Source organism: Nesoenas mayeri, assembly GCF_963082525.1.
Source record: "Nesoenas mayeri genome assembly, chromosome: 6".
NCBI classification, from domain to species: domain Eukaryota; kingdom Metazoa; phylum Chordata; class Aves; order Columbiformes; family Columbidae; genus Nesoenas; species Nesoenas mayeri.
The window spans coordinates 4,926,888-4,945,334 of NC_137545.1; positions in this window are offsets into that span (position 1 = coordinate 4,926,888).

Here is an 18,447-nt window from a genome sequence, read left to right on the forward strand (position 1 = left end):
TGAACTTCATTTCAAATATCGTCTTTATGAGAACTTTCATAGACCTGCCTCCAACATTTCTTTGTGATGATTCAATAAAACAGTTCATTTACTATCAGCATCCAAGTAGTAATTGTATTGCATTCTGCTGAGAGAATAAAGATTTTGACTAAGAAGTTTGCAAGCTTATATTAATCTTCTTACTGAATTAATATGCTAAAAGAAAAACTATTCTATTTGCATTCTATCTGCAAGAATAGAATTATCACTCCCACTTCTTCGAATGGATACAGATTTTTATTGCACAGACTTTTAAAAATTACAGAATATAACACCAAAAAAAAAAAAAATCCAAACCAAAACAAACAAACAAACAAAAAACCAAAAACAAACACCCACAAAAAAAAAAAAAAAAATCACAACAAAACAACCCACACAGACTATTCAGAATGGCAGAGGCTCCCTTTGTGGAGAAATTAAGATTGTGATTACTCAGAACAAGCAACATCCTCCAGTCCTATTCCTCCACTTCCCAAGTTAAAGATCAGTTTATTTAGAATGCTCAGTTACTTCCCTAAGAGGGAAGAGCATTGGTAATTCTGCTTACAGAAATTCTATACTATGCTGTTCAGTGTGAGTATTGAGGATTTATTTGGCAGTCTGCTAGCCTGTCTTGATCTTGCAAAGGAACAGCTCTTTTTAAACCAGGTTGTAGTTTGCAGCATGGAGGCAATATCTTTCTTGCCTACCTTTAAAACCAGAGAAATACAGTGTCCACGTGTGACAGGACCACAAGTCAGACATAACCATCATTCCATGTTTTTGAAGTGGTTTCTAATCTCTCTACTGATTACTTACCTGGAATATAAAACCCAACTAGACCAAGGTGAGCCTTTAAGTAGGGAAAACTCAAATGATGCTGGGCACATTATTAAATAACAGGCTTAAAGAAATATGTGTGATGACCATGCCCAATAAGTTCATGAAATTTGAATCCTTTTTAAACATATTTCCATTCCAACATGTCTCTGTCATTCCAGGGCTGCTCTTTTTCTTCCCTTTGCCTCTGAGGCAATGTTCCTTGTTGCAGCTAAGCCTGTGACACCTTAGGCTTGTGTCAGTCTGCCAGTTCCATGTAGGAGTCCCTCTGTCCCTCTCTGCCTTCTTGCCTTGTTCTGCACACAGCAACTGCTTGTCTGTGTGGGAAATTGATAGTTCACCATTGCAGCACAATGATGTCACACATGGTGACACCATTTGTCACAGTGGGTTTGAATCAGGAGTGCATTCAGTCTCTCATGTGCTACAGATCAATTTGCTACCTTTTTTTTTTCTTTTTTTTAAATTTAAAAAAGTCCCTCTTTTTCAAAACATTCCAAGAAATGGGAAGATGTTTGGACTGTGTAGTTCTCCTGTGAATAACGGAGTTTATTGTGACAATTTGCACTGCATGAAATAAGAAGGACATTGAGGTACTAGAGAGAGTGCAGGGAAGGGCGATGAAGCTGGTGAGGGGTCTGGAGCGCAAGTCTGATGAGGAGCAGCTGATGGAACTGGGGCTGTTTAGCCTGGAGAAAAGGAGGCTGAGGGGAGACCTGATCGCTGTCTGCACCTACCTGAAAGGAGGTTGTAGCATGGAGGGGGTTGGTCTCTTCTCCCAAGTAACAATTGATAGTACGAGAGGAAATGGCCTCAGGTTGTGCCAGGGGAGGTTTAGATTGGGTATTAGGAGAAAATTCTTCACAGAAGGGGTTGTCAGGCATTGGAACAAGCTGATTAGGGCAGTGGTGGAGTCACCATCCCTGGAGGTGTTTAGATGGAGGTTCTTAGGGACATGGTTCAGTGCTGGAGTTAGGTTAAGTTGTGGTTGGACTCGATGGTCCTGAGGGTCTCTTCCAACTGAAATGATTCTATTATATTCTAAATATGATGGCCCATGGGGTCAGGAGAAAGTTTTAGAGTGTGGTAGCCATTGCAGGCATATTCCACTTACTGGAGAAAGCCACTGTCAAGCATAGCTAAGGCAAGCGCAAGTCACCATTCGTAAATCTCATTTTCAGTCTGTGGGAAGAAAAAGATACTCTGTTTTTTGGGAAAAAGGAACTAGGGTCCTAACCGATACTTGGATTTTGAGGGTTTTTGATACCTCCCAACTGTGAAGCACTGTGCCTACTCACACAGTGAATGTCAAGCCATCTGGGCAGTTGTGAAAAATAAAATTATATTCTCTCCACACTGTGTCTTTTACCAGGCATTAAATGAAAAGCATGTATGATGCTTACCTGTGCTGGTATGCAATCCACCCATTTCCAGTCTGAGACTTCTGTAAAATGATGAATTATTGTAGTCTGGTGCTACCTTAATTTAAACCAAATTAAAACATACAAGAACTTAATTTGGCCTTTATGGGCTAACTTAAATGGTAACATATCCAAATCATCACATGTTATTCCTCCTTAAATAAATTAGCTTAGCAGAGTTTTATTCACTATAGACAAAGTTCAACTGTTTTACCTCAAAGAGAGATTAAAAATCATAGATGTGTGTTGAAGAATAAAAAATCATATATATGTTTTGAAGAATATTACACCAGATTTTCTTGACCTTTGGGTCAAGAAATTTATTTTTGCTATGCTTAATTTATTAAGCCCTTTTAAAAACTCTTTTTCAGTTGTATTGTTCTTCTGACCTGTGTCTGTGTTTCTAAAATTCTTGTTGGGGAATGAAAAGGAAAAAAAAAAAAAAAGTTAGACAATATTGCTTCAGAAAAAGTCATACTGGGAACTATTTGTACCACTTTGCACTCTGTATGAAGAATATCATCCTCTAAAGGAAAAGAATTTAATCTTATTTTCCAAAAATAGCAGACACTTTCTGACCTTTGATTAAAATTCAAATTTGTTTTCAAAAACACCACAGACATCCTTGTGATAGCTTAAGAGATCTTCTCATGTTTTCCAGGTAAATGACTTTCAGAAGCTATGAAAATTACTCCTTTGGATTTTTATACTTTTCCGTAATTCCACTTATTTTCATAAAACATAATAGCAATGGAGCAGTATAGTATAGGGAGGAAGAAGCAGAAGTGAGCAAGGCATTGGTCTCGCCATCAATACTGAATGTACCAAAATATCTCATAAGTGAGCAGTGGAACATCAGAGAAAACTATACAGTAGTAAGATATAGTTCTTCTTTTTACACATTTATGCTATAAAACTGTGAATGAGAATGTCCACATGAAGCTTTAAGAATATTTGGAAAAAAATCTAATTCAAAATGGCATTGTGTATGTGAACATTCATCCATTTTAATCAATGCTAGTAATTAGAAAACATCCGTAAAACCATCTTGTGTAATATTATTGGACTGATGCAGAAATGAATGCGTTAAGTGAAATGGACTGTATGCTGTGGGTGAGCAAATATAGTGTGGATGTTATAAAATCCCTTCTGACCCAGGAATATTTGAGTCAACACCAATTTGATTCTGATTAGATGATGAGTCCAGCTGCAGAACAATCCAGGAGAACTCAATAACTTATACTGTGGGATCTGACTAATTGCTCAGGTTCCACAATAGAAACTCTCTAAGGCCCAAATGTTAGCTTTCCATTAGCAATTCAGAATGAGATGTTAATGTTTTGAATTAATATTCACCAGCTTACAGAAGTCTTGGCCAGTGTTACCTGAATTACGAATTTCATCATTGTACAGCCCTAGAACAGCTTCTGCATTTGATCAGTGTTACTGCCAGAAAAAAAAAAAAAAAGATTCAGTAGACCCTATCTAAAATTTCCCAGGTGTAGGGTCCTCTATGGGCTGCAGGTGGATCTCTGTTCCACTGTGAACCTCCATGAGCTGCATGGGGACAACCTCTGCATCACCTTGGTCATCTCCACAGGCTGCAGGGAAACCTCTGCTCTGGTGCCTGGAGCACCTCCTGCCCTCCTTCACTGACCTTGGTGTCTGCAGTCTCTTTCTCTCTCATTTTTCTCATTCCTCTCCTACAGCTGCTGTGCAGTGTTTTTTACTCTGTCTTAAATGTGTTATCACAGAGGTTTCACCAATGTCATTGATGGGCTTAGCTATGGGCAGTGGCAGGTCTGTTTTGGTGCTGGCTGGAACTGGCTCTGCTGAAGACAGGGGCAGCTCCTGATGTCTTCTCACAGAAGCCCCCCTGCTACCAAAACCCTGCCACATAAAGCCAATACAGAATCATGAAAGGGAGTGATCTTCATATCACAAAGATGCAAAATGTTCCTTGATGGTCATCTTAGCTTCCCTGTGTAACAGTTATGGATCAAGGAAAGGCTTTAACTTTCTTTGAGGAAAGACTTCGAACTCCAAGGTAAATGAGAATTTACTGTGAAAAGGGGGAGTTAATTTGATCTCTGCTAATGCCACATATTTAATTATGGTGGAAACTTAAGCAGAATCAATTTTGATTACACAGGATTTAGCCACTTGCTACACTCCAACTCTATTTCATATTGCAGTTCTTAAATTGGCATCTTCCAGTGTAAATGTTATATACTCAAAGAAAAAGTCATATAAATGACCAAAATAAAGGTTAAATGGAAAAAAAAAAATGAGAAAAGTATATATACTCCTCTTATTATGAGAGGGAGAAAAATTTTGTTTATCTTGCTGGGTGGACTCAGTTCCCAAATAGTGACCCAGGAAAAAGAAAATGACATTGAGCAAGAAGCTCAATAAGAAGGTGTTTAGACAGTCTCTGAGGGAACGAGGTGACAGAAGGGTGAGTGGCCAGCCTTGCTGTGGAGTTCTTCACTTAAGAGGCAGAAGATAAGCTGTTAAATGGGATGCCAAGCACCATAACTTAGTGGTGAATTGCTACCTGTACATCAGGCAGGATCAGATAAGGGAGTTGCTAGGTGAAGTGTGTCAAAGTGTGTCAAGAGCTGTCAAGGTGAGTGGGTTAATTTACTGGGAAATATTTTACTGAAGAATTTAAGTTCTCCTCTGCTGTGTCTATTCCTTCTAAACCAAAATGGAATCTGATTAGTAGTAGTTAAAAAATGACAGAAAAAATCGTATACAGAAGAGTCCATGGTTTGGGATGAATTAACTTCAGTTTTAAGATCCAGAAGCTTGTAGTTGTTGGAGAGGGTTGCTTTTGTTTTTCAAATCGAGAACACAGGCATGGCTACAGTGGTTCAGAGCACAACTTAGTGCAAGTACTCAGCATTGTTCTGGACCAGATGATCTGTAGGACAGGGCAAGGATTTAATCCTGCTTGCCCATAACTAACTTGTCCTAACCACCTATGATCTGTGGTTCAGGAGGTTCCTGAGGAAATCACTGTCTCTGTATTAAGAAGTTTAGGATTGTTTTTTGATCTGTGAATGAGTCCAATTTCTTTTTATTTATCTCTGTAACATTCATAACATCGCCCGGCAAGTTGTTCCACATCTACTTCTCACAGTGTGAAGAAGTTTAGAACAAATGAAAGGAAGTGTTTTTTCTCTTGCTGGATAATTACATTGTCACGAGATGTCGTTGGTTGTCAAAGTGGCAGTTCCAAGAGCAGTTGTACAGACTCACAGAAGGAAAAATCCCGCTACAGCGATTAGATGCAAAACTAGAATTGCTGGTTCTGATAGTACCTAAAATGCAGATGCCTGAAAACAAAGAAGATACCTCAGGAGAAGCATGCCTGTAAACCCAAGCACTGGCTGTTAACCTTATTGACCTTTGTTGTAGCTCAGCACAGTTGTCCATATGTTTTTCACTGAATTATCTGTATTACTTGATCACTTTGAAAGTGGGACAAAAATAATTTTGGTGTTTCTCGTCTCCCAGTCCTTTTCATGCTGATAGTTTAATGTGGAGTTAGTTCCCAAGCAAGATTTCACAGAGGATAGGAATAAGGCTTTGTATCTGTCTTTCTTCAAGGAAGTCTCATCATATATTTATGAGGACTTGCTTCTCTTTCTGATGATATTCAGCGCTGCTGAAACCTCTTGTATCACTTGAAAAAGTTTGATATTTCATTATGCAGATGCAGCTGTTGCTTATTCTCTCTTATCATGAAGGAATTCTAACCTTAGTAGTCAGTAGCTCAATAGATACCAAAACTGTTCCTCAGGTTTACTTTTACTCAGACAAGCAGTTGTGCCAGAATGTAGCTAACTGGGAAACAGCTGGGCATAGCTGTCCAACAGCTAGAAATCCAAATATAATCATGCATTTGACCAGTGCATCAGTTCACAATAGTTCCTGTTACAAGTATCTGCTATTCCTGTAATTACTCACACTGGTCAATGTTAGAGGAGTCCTCAAAGCTTTATGTATCAGACCCATATGAATTCCCACTCTGTGCACTAAGGATTTGCAGTGTGTCACACTCAAACCCTGAGGGTTTGAGGACGCACCCTGATGTCTGTCTCTGTCTGCCAAACAGCCTTCTTGGCAGCCACCAACCCCGACAAGTCAGTTCTGTTGCTTCTCCTGACTTGAGTCGTGTGTCCTTCACATGGGACATCCTTCCTCTCACCTGCAGAGGGCCTTTGGAGAAGGTCTTGCTCGTGTACTCGGCTGCCTGTCTGTTCTCTCTGGAAAGATTTCTTGTCCTTGAGCACCCTGTATGCTTCAGGCAGAAATTCCTCCCTGTGCATCCAGATCCCTTTCTTGGTGGAGGGTGAGAGTTTTTATTTGCCAGCCTCCACTTTGAAGACGGTTCAGGAAGGTCAACGCTTCAGTTCCCAAACTCATTCAATTCCCCTCCTATGCAGCAGTTCATCTGGCTATTTTTCTTAATGAAAATAAGCGGTTCTGTTTCCTTGGAAGTGGAAACTATGCCTTTGTCACGTGCCACCTGTGATACTAATCACTTTGTCATGGTGTGATATAGGACCCTTTATGGACCTTTGCTTGAGGGGTTTGCTGGTATTTCTCCTTGTGAATATCACAATTTGTGATATTGTGAATTGTGCAATCTGTGTCAAATCAGTGTGTTAAGAGATACGTTTCATTATCTCATTAATATGTATGTTTGCTATTAATATCTCACCTATTACTGGTTCTTGGCTGAGACTTAACACAGTGATGAGTGTATTTGGGGTGACTAGTTCTCAGCCCTTTCCTCTGAAGAAAATTGTAGCACATACCAAATCAAATGGTAAAGACCCAATTTGTTTTTATGCTCCTTGAAATTGGGTCCATCTTTTTGAAACAGACTGTATTTGAAATTAAAGTTACGGTAAAGGCCACATTTCTCCAATGAAAGGTATTGCAAACATCCTCAGTGTTCCAGTCTGCAGCCAAGATCAACAGCACAGCATGGCTGTCTGATTTTATATGAGTGGAAAGTAAGCTGGCCAGAGTTCAGCTCAGCAAAATAGAGATGTTGATGACAATTTAGATGAAAGAGCAAAACTATCTAGCAAAAGCAGTGTTGGCTCCTTTGGTGATATTTTTCATCATTTAAGTTTGTGACTTTTTATGAGGGATTCTTTCCCCTTCATTGCTGTTAGTCATGCTCCGATTAATAAGCCTGTCAGCTTCTTGTCATCTACATGTGGCCAGGATTTTCTAGCCTCTGCTTTTTAATGTGGATTTTGGTTCTTCTACAGTCTTTTGTTTTACTGTAATTGCACTGATGCCATACCATTGCTCCTGTACCTAGCTGTAGTCACCTGCCAACTCGATTCAATAAGTTATTTTGTTGTTATATGGTGGGAATTTCAGAGACATCTTTGCTTGTTGTCTTTCAAAAAGGTTGCCTACTTTTAAGGTTATAGATGTGGGGTTTGACAAGAGAAGATCATGAGCAGCAATGGTGGCCTTCTGGGGTCTCTTGAAGAAGTCAGATTCTTAAAAGGGCTTCAGGAGCTTGCTACGGATACGTTCCTCAGACTAGAGGCAGGAAGAAACCTTTCCAACTGCTTGCTACTTCTCTGTCTGGCTTGACTGGGCTATTATTTTTACCTGAATGTTAATTTTTTAAATTTTTGTGACAAATTGTTCTATTGCTTACTGGGAAGAATGTCATACATAGTTATATGTTTTGAAATGTAAAGGTCTGCTTTCTCCCATCTTTCTCATTTTTTCTTTTTTTTTTTTTTTCTGTGTAGTCATGGCCAGCCACAGCATTAAGATCTTTTGTTTTATTTCCAAGACCGGCATTGGACTACTTTGGAAGTTTTGCTCAAGGAGCACACTGTATCCTGTAATTATCTGTGGTGGCCTAGCGACTAGTTATGATGAAAGTACAAAGATGAAAACATAGCAGGTTTTTAACTCAATCACACTGAAGAGATGCCCACAAGTTATTGTACATAATTTGGATTGATCAGTAATATCACCAGTGTGGACTTTTCACTTTGGGAGAGATGAATAATGCTTTCAGCATACCTTCCCAAGAGACCACTGTGTGATTGAAAAAGTGTTGTTTTCATACAAGTATTTTTATAAACATGACAATTAAATAAATAAGAAAGAAAAAGCGTTATCATAATAGCAATTCTGGACCTTCCAGCAAATCAACATATGAGGATCCTTAACTGTGTAAGGTTACTCTACTGTAGTGAGAAACAATCTTCAGGCAAATAATAGTTAAAAGATGCATCAGTGGTTTTTTATATAAGGCTGCATTTTATATGAATTTTACTTCGTTTAGCAGATCGCAGGCCTTTATACTTTAGAATATAGAATTTTATTTCTCCATAACGTTTTATGTGGTTAACACTTCATGGGGTACAGCTTCTGAGTGTTATTTTACTATCAAGGTCTTCCTTATTTCATATATGACTTGTATTCTTCTTAAACTGTTAGAGAGTGACACATAGAAAACATGATATAATGCTAAATAATTTTTTTAAAAAGTGTTATCTGGGTTTAGGTTTGTATGAAAAGCAATTGAACAATCTCTGCTACAGCTTGAAATGGTGGAGTGGAATGAAGTCAAAGATTTGGCTAAATGTCAGTTCAGTTCAGATGCTGAAAACCCTAGGGACCTTGGCTACTTAAAAAAGTAAAAGTAACTGAGCCTTCTAATTCTGCTTGGAATAAACTGATCTTTAACTAAGGAAGTGGAGAAATAGGACTGGAGGATGTTGCTTGTTCTGGTAATCACAATCTTAATTTCTCCACAAAGGGAGCCTCTGCCATACTGAATAGTCTGTGTGGGTTGTTTTGTTGTGGGTTTTTTTGGGTTTTTTTTTTTTGGTGGGTGTTTTTTTTTTGTTTGTTTGGTTGGTTGGTTTGGTTTGGGATTTTTTTTGGTGTTATACTCTGTAATTTTTAAAAGTCTGTGTGGTAAAAATCCGTATCCATTCGAAGAAGTGGGAGTGATAATTCTATTCTTGCAGATAGAATGCAAATAGAATAGTTTTTCTTTTAGCATATTAATTCAGTAAGAAGATTAATATAAGCTTGCAAACTTCTTAGTCAAAATCTTTATTCTCTCAGCAGAATGCAATACAATTACTACTTGGATGCTGATAGTAAATGAACTGTTTTATTGAATCATCACAAAGAAATGTTGGAGGCAGGTCTGTGAAAGTTCTCATGAAGACTATATTTGAGGGGTACTTTGTAGAGGAGGCAAAAGAGGGCAGAAAATTTCATTTTGGAAAGAGAGAGGAAAAAAGTGGCTGCTGCTGGAGCAGTGGGAGCCACCATTATAGCTTGTTGGTACTCTTCCAGTACAGTTTGGAATCAAATTCTTAACTTCAGGTATGTTTTATTGATACTCTGCTGCAAGATCAGGAATTAAACCATGACTACATAAGTTATAAATGATTGATGCTACTCTATTCAAGGCATGTTATTAATAATCTTTTGACATACTGACTAGCATCACTCTTTGTTTCTTAGTTTTCAGTCCTGGTCTTGGTTTATGGTAAAATTCTTTACACCTGAAATAACGGTCAAACTAATTATCAGAGAAGCCCAGAATAGGTCAGGCAGGAAGGCATCTCAGAAGGTCATTTAGCCAAGTCTTCTGCTCAAAGCAGGGTGGGCTATGAGAGCAGACCAACAAATTCTTAACAATTTAAAGGAGTATTTTTTTGATATTTTTTTGAAGACTATGTGTTGTTCTTCTAAATAACAGGATCTCTACTTTATGCTTTTGAACAGAATACTGAAGTTGGACCTTAAGGAGAGGTTACTTGGCAGTCTTCATTAGAGACAGAGCTTTTCTTTACAGAGACCATGAGTAGTGTAAATCTTTCCTCCAGCTATGGAAGTCCTGCTGACCTCTGGTCTTACATTCTGAATTTTGCTTTAGGAAATAGTAGTTCTGAATGAGGAAGAGGTTTCAGTCAACCTTTTCTGTTGGGGCTTTTTTATTCTTTGTCAAATGGTGGTATCAAAATTCAGATGGTGCAGCTGCGGCTTGGAAGGAAGAAATAAGGGGTTTTGAGTAATGTAAGGAAAGGCTTTTCTGTTCTTTGACTACAGCACATTACAGGTCCAGAACTGAATGCTCCAATTTTTAATGTTTGATTCTTAAGATGTTATTTATTGTACAGTTTTTACATCAGTGCAACCCCTGATTTTTTTTTTTTCCTGCTCAGTAGTTTATTTCTTAGTTAATTATGTTATTTGTGATGTTGAACATTGCCTTTTTATTTTTTTTTTTTCCCCAGTGTGACAATGCAAAAGGACTCAAAGCCTTCTATGATGCAATAAAATATGGACCTAATCATCTGATGGTTTTTGGTGGTGTATGTGCAACAGTTACTTCTATCTTTGCTGAATCTCTAAAGGGATGGAATTTGGTTCAGGTAAGGCATGGAGTGGAATGTATTCAAGTGTTGATTATCTTGTATCTCTGTTTATTTGTTTCGTTTTGTGTTTTTAATTTAGAAACCTAGTATTTGATGCCTTTCAAGCTTAATATTTTGTGTAATAACTATATCTTAGTTTTGAAGATCACTGAAGTTATGTGTAAAGAACAACAGCTACTTTTACATAGTACTAGATTTTCAGGCTTGTGAGTATGGGGCAGAAGTTGTGTGTCTCAGTAGATTAATAAATTAAATTAATTTAATGTATCTCAAAACACAACGTAAATGAAATGAAGTTCAGTAACAGTAGCTGAGAAAATCTAGGAATTATCCAAAGTTAGAGGAAACAACTCGACAGCCTTAAATTATGATACGCTGGGATCTTTACTCAGTCATAATGAATTAATTCCTATTTACATTAAAAGTGTTGGAAGTATATGGATCGTAAGTAGTAACCGGGTATGTATCTCAGTATTTGACTCACAAAGCACGTTTATTCCCAGCTATTCTTTCTGACTTTCTCAAAGGTCAAGTTTGTGGAAAGGTTCCCTCTACTGAGGAATCAGAATTTATTAATACTAATCTTTAAAAGGCAGATGATAACAGCATGATTTTCTTCCTTTCTTCAGTCATTTGACCAGTGATGATCTTTTGATTGATGGCTGTTCATGCATGGTAGGCAGCCAGTTTTGCTTTTCATATGTGGAAATGCCCTGGCTTCTTACTCAATATTTGTATTGCCTAAAGATAAGCTTGTATCATTTTTATTAAAATAAACAAAACTTTCTATAGCAAAACAATAAAACAATAAAATATAACAATTACCTGAGGTTTCAGTTACAAACAGACTCCTTTTTTCCACCTGGAATACTCACTGAGATTAGTGCAGAACGAACAAATGAGGCATAATTAAGTTTGTGAAGATGATGATGATTGGAGTACAAATGGGAAAATCTTAGGAGGATAATTAAAGTAGCTTGTTAACTGTGTTTGCAATGCTTGTCATATCAGATGCTTTTTTCTTATGCTTCAGGATTTTTTCTGATATGAAAAACATCAGTTCTACTATGGAAACTATGTATCTCTGGGGCAGAATGGATAAAACAACAGAAAACTTGAAACTACTAGCTTAATGCTCTCCTTTGAAAATGGCCTAGTCCATGGCCTGTAAGAAAATATGTGTCTGGGGCTCTGTGTTTTTTGGAATTTGTCATGTGGAACTTTGAGATGATGTAGGATGTTTTAAGGAGTTGGATTTCATTGTGCTAAATCCTTTTCATTTGCAGTCAAGTTCTGGCTCTAAGGTCTGAAAATCAATTTGCTAATGCAGTTGCCCAGTCAATAAGGAAGGGCAAGTAGAAAGCCTCTGTTTGCTTTTAAATGCCTGAATTTGTCAATATATGTGTTAACTTATATAATGATATGAAGCATTGCTACCAGACAGCATCTATTTCTTTGTATTTAACCACTACAGCTGTGACTAAGTCTTAAACATTATTAATGATATCAGTACATCAAGGGATTCTCCGCTGCTTGGGCTTAGCATCCTGCAGGCACTAGATAAATCCTCACATGGCATAACTCCACTTTGTGTCAGTTTTTTTATAAATTGATTGACTGAATGATGAAAGAACACAAATGATGGCATGGCTGGGAAGTGTGGTGAAACTTATTGGATGATATAGGAGGAAACAGCCTAAATACAGCTTGTGAAAGTGTTATGTCCTATGGTGACAGCAATATGCGCATCTGCAAATCAGCACACATAACATGCATAAGATAATGGGGAAATGGAGTACAAATCCTTCCACTCCTCTAGATTGAGTGTCATAAGCATCTTTGATTAAAAGCATAGCTTGAATAGAAGAAATAGAAATCTGTAGTTCTTGGAAGTGAAGCAATAACATTCAGACCAATAAAAGACAAGACTGTCCTCCCTCAAAATTTGAAACTTCACCTCAGGTAATCACAGCAAAGTCATGTAGTTACTTAACTTCACAATCACAAATTCATGCATTTTATGTTGCAATCAAGAAGAAAAAAAAAGCATATAGACAAAAACTAACCTGATGTATTATTTAAGAGAGGATATGCATTTGATGTCTGACTCTATCAGTTTTTTTTCCTATGCAGGCAGTCAAAAACCTGAGCTCTTAACCTTAGCAGGAATATTTGATTTGATTTACACAGGTGTCATGTGGTTGAGCAAAGTGATGGCTCTTCCACACAAGAGAAATGCAGGATGATACTCATAGTACTGGGAGGAATAGGCAAGAAGAGATTCACAGAATATAAAACTGAAAAATTAGTTTTGTTAGCAAATATGAGATGAGATGAGATGAGATTGCCTGCAAAACTTTCCTGAAAGGCTTTTAACCTTTCCTGAAAGGCTTTTAATTCAAGGCTTCTGTGTGACTACTTTTCCTCTCTTTGGGGTAATTTTTCTTTTCTTTTCTGCCTCTTCCTCATTCTCTGTGGTAAAAAGACTCCAAAAACATGCAACAAAGTAAAAGGCAAAGAGTAGAAATGTGCTGGAAATAATCACATTGCATTTGCTACTCAGACAATGTTACAGCAGTGATGAGAGGGGAATGAAAAAAAAAAAAGGAAATAAATTTTTGCAGGACAGCTTGAGTCTCTACTCCTCTTACTGTACACTGTTGATAATGACACTGCATTTTTGACTTCACTGATTAATTCAGTTCACTGGTGGCCTGTAACAATGTGAAATAGGGGAGACTATCAGAGCTTGAGAAGAGTCTCACTCTGAAGGTGACTTGGTTTATATCTGTACCACATATAAACAGAGGCTACTTTTCTTCCCCCACCTTGATAAATTTTCTTATGATCAGCAACAGAACGGGAGATTCTGTTCTAAACTGTCTGCCTTCAACTGCTGGCTGATTTAATTATCTATTACTGTAACAAAATTAATGATTTTTTAATGGAGCATTTTCTATCTGTGCAAAGAGCAAGTTGCTTTAGCCTGCAAACACTGAAGTCATCCTTAAGGACTTCCACTGAGGGATGGTAGGTGACAACCTGCCAACTGTTTGCTGAACGCACATTCTTAGTAGGACAGATAGAGACCCCCATTCCTTAGCTTCTCAAATGAGAAGCTTCCCTGTAAGTAATTTCTGTGTGCCAGCAGACCTTTGTTGAGTGACAGTCTGAGCACGGGCTGGAGGCTGCACATGCAGCTTTGATGTCCAGTTGATAGTGTGGAATCAGTTTGAACCTCTGGTATTTTAGTTAAAAAGTGCCAATAATATTCTGTGCATCTGACATTAGGTCATACAGGCATGAAGGTCTAATATCGGGCAATTACCCAGTAAGTCAAATACAAATATGTCAATGTCAAATACATCAGGATTTGTCTTAGCCTTGTTCCATTTCCATGTGTTTTCAAGGCCATTAAGCAGAATGAAGAATCATTAACAGTATCTACAATGTCTTGTAAAAGGCCAGTTACACATTTTTGTTTCATACACTGGAACTTTCCTGTTAGTATCCACGTAGTGCAAAACAGAGGAGATAGTTTGCAATTCAGTCTTCTATTCCAGGATATATATATATAATGTATGTATGTGTGTGTACATATATATGTAGGTACACACCTAAGAGAATCAGCACCTTAGTTTTCTTCCTTTTTGTTATTATTTGATTCTAATTTGTTAATAAGAGAGAAACATAATACTGATCTTCTCTATTGTTTGCTCAGTCAATCTTTCCTCAGTAGCATTCAGAGCATTCAAAAAAGAATCAATAAATATCTGCTTACCTAAACAAATCTTTGGGTTGATTGTTTCAATTAACAGGAGACATTAGGAAAATAATCTCTTTAGCATGAGTATGTCTTTACAACAAAAACCCCACATTATTATCACTGGTGCAAGTCTGTCCTAGAACCGATCTCTTCCTTGCAGCTACAGATATTCTTAAACAGAATAAAGGATCCAGTTTGAGAGTTTGTTTGCAAAGCATTCAGCTTTTTATATATAAGTGTAGACTATTTCAAATTGAGACTGTCATCACTTTTGTAAAAGCTCCTATTTTCAAAAGGGTTATGACAAAGAACTTGCTCTGTTTTAAAGAACAAATTAAATCTTTTTTATGTCAACATGGCAACATTTAGTAATGTAAACAGAATTGTAGCTCCCAAGCACTTCATGTGATACTTTAGACTGCTGAACTTGAGATCACTCACTTGCCAATCACGTATTTTATTGTTCCCTCATCTGAATATTGAAGGATCTGAAGAAACCTTTTACAAGCTCTGGTAACTAATCTTTTTACTTACAGGAATAAAACCAACATAATGAATCCACATCCTGATACATATTGTGCCCTCATGGCAGCTCAGTTATAAATGACCATAGAAGTTTCCTAGCTTAGTGTGGTGGCATAACACAAACAAAGCTCATAGTGATTATATTGCCAAACCTGCCATAGCTTATCAATCAGCTTGTGACAGCCTGTCTATCGGATAGCAAAGTCTAATGGAATTATGCAAAATAATGAAAGAGGAGGACTACACTTCCCTGGGGCAATGCTTTCCTTTACTCTGAGAATTACAAGCAGAATGTGTCACAGCTTGACACAGAGGTCAGAAATTTCAAGCTACTCATCTCCTCAAAAAGAATGAAACCAAAGAAAGACAAGAAATCAAAGTAAGTCCGGATTTGCAACTCCAGTTAGGAATTACAACACAAGATTCTGAAAGACCAGAAAGGTGTAATTCTGGAACTATTTCTCAGTAACAAAAATCAGTTTAGACTCAGTAACTTAAGCTTTCTATAGCTAGAAGTCTTGAATGTGATGAGAAGTAAAAGGAAATGCCTTATTACAAGTCTGTGCTTAAGAGCTGTGCAATATGTTCCTGTTCTCAGTCTAATCCTAGGATGAAACCTTCTTACTCCAAACACATATTGTTTCAGCAGCACTTTTGAATACATTCATTTGAGCTTTTCCAAAAGAACCTGGAGGCTCTTCTGCTACAGTGATCGTATTTACTTTTTCAGGCACTGAGATTCTGTTTTTGCTACCTGTGGTAACTAAGACTAAAGGAAATAAATGTGTTTCCGTGAGTTCAATTAAAACATTACTATCTCTTGTTTTATAGGCCTTATTTTTCCCCAGTTGTGTTAAAACTCAACTGATGCCTCGAGTTCTATAAGTCTCCAGGAACCGCTCTAGAGGTATGGAGCACTGTGAATATCAAAAATTAAGATGGATGCTGTACTGATCATAATACTAGACAAATCACATTCCAAGAACACTACAGTGCACTTGAGAATCAGGCCCTTAGAAAAGCTCCTATTATATGAGGATTTGTACTTCAGCGTTTACTTTTCTATAAACAGGGGAAAGCAGGTTAATTTACCACATGAGAAAGCTTTCTTTGCCCTGTTTTAGGACAGTAACATGAAGAAAAACGTCAAAGGAAGAGAGAATGAAATGAAAAAGTAGATTTAAGATTGCGGGAACTATAGTACGAAGCGATAAATTTTATCAAAGCAATTTTGCCTTAACTTGATGTATTTACCTCCTTACTGTGGCCACATTTTTATGTTCCAAGGACAGCAACAGCTATGGCAGAGAGTGCTTTTAACTTCATATAGGGCCACTCAATCCAGGCTGGTCAAAGAGACTGGAGAGAAAACAATCCTTGGGCTTTGCAAGGCAGCTGTTAAGAAACAGACCAGCAAGCTGGTCTTGCAGAACACACTCAATGTTGCCTTTCAGAAAGAAAAAAATAAAAAATTAAGCAGTCACTCTGACAAACAGCATACCAAAATAACCAACTCCAGCTTTCCAGAAATTACAGGTATGGTAAAAATAGCCAGAAGGACCATATCTGGGGCAGTAATGGTAAAAGAAGCTTGAAACCCACTTTCTAGAATATTTCAAATGTCTCAATATTCACAGAAATGCAATACCACAATCTGAACGTTTTTGAGTAAATTAATAATGATTGCCAGGAACCAACCAAAAAGTGAAAAAGTTATCATATTCTCAGTGAAGTGAGACAGTTTTCAATCAATATAACCTTTAAAGCAGAAAAATCATGTATAGATGGGCAACAAATTAGTATCTCTTTTCCCTGAGCTAGCTTTCAAATAAGAAACGTAAAACCAAGATTTGTATAAAGTCATGCACTGGGAAAAATGCAAAAAGGACCTCAAAATTCAGTGCTGCAATTGCCGAAAAGGTTTAATAATGCTCCCACCTAACAATAGGAGATTACAAGCCACGTTTGTGGGTCCCAGAGTAATAAAAGCAATGGGATTAAAGAAACCAAGGGTGATTCTTTGGGCTGGCAGGACTTCAGGTACAATCAAAGAGTGTCATTAATGGACTGTTGGTGCCACATAGTTATATCCCCACACATTGTATGACATTTCCCAAAGGAAGTCGAGAGAAGACACACTGACCAGCTGTGGGTTAGAAGGAAATTTAGCAGCACTACTGTCCACTGGGTTGGACCATACAGGAAATGGACATCAGACAAGGTACTAGAAAACGTGCTATGAAAAAGATCTCAAATCTGAAAAAGAAGTCAGTGAAAAAGAAGTCAGTCCTCCCTATTCAGCCTAGTGAAGATGCCGAATCACAAGACATTTCCCAAAGAAGCAAACCTCAATCTTCGGATTGTATCAGGAAAGGGAGGAGGAGAGAAGGAAGAGATGGCAACCAAAGCTACCCATCTACTTTTCCAAAACACCTCCATAAAAAGTAGCAGCAAATAGAATTAAACCAACTTGAGGGGACATGAAGGGATATCTTTTGTAGCAGTGAAGGAATTTGCAACAATAGCTGCAGGGTGCAATATTGAGACATTTTGGTAACTGAGTAAGATTCTACCTGGCACGTCTATCCCAGCTGAGGGCCTGTGAAAGCCATAGAATAAAAGACTTCAGCCTTCTTTTACAGAAAATACAAAAAAAACCCCAAAACACAAACAAGAAGTGAGACAGAATACTTAGATAAAAATTACACAAGGGAAAACAAAACAAAGCACACACATCCATTATTTATTCTGATAATAAATTAAGCTGGGATATTGTAAACACCTTGTTTGGAAAAACACCAATGCTTGTCACCAAACACTATGGGGATGGGTTGTAGGTTGCTTTTTGTTTGCTTGTTTGTTTTATGTATTTTATTTTTCTTCATGAGACTGTTCAGATTCAAGGAAGGAGTATATGGAGAAGAGGGAATGTCTGATTTGTTCAGAATTAAATGTGTTTTCCCAAACCTAAAGTATACTACATAGCAAAGGGACACCCTTGCCTTTCAAGTCTGGGTCTATTCCTTAGACCATCACTCATTCATTCCATATCATTGATCCAACACTAAACAGAAATGGATGAATAATTATGGGAAAAGAGCTACGAACAAAAATAACAAAAAAGATTATTTTTTTTCTGTCAGAACATGCAGTCATAGTTGGAATAAATATACAAGTTCAGACTTTAACAGCTTTCACCTAACTCAAGAACCATACTAAAATACTTTTATTCACCCTTTCTATAATGAACTGAATGTGCTGATGTTAGATCAAAGGGAAAAAAGTAGAGTGTTTACTGTAGTTTGTTGTTTTTTCCAACAGTAGAAATGCAAGACAAATGAGATGAAAAAGAACAGTTAATCATATTTAAATAAAGTAAACGCTGGAGAAAAGCCAATTTCAAAGTGAGGGAAAGCCAGGT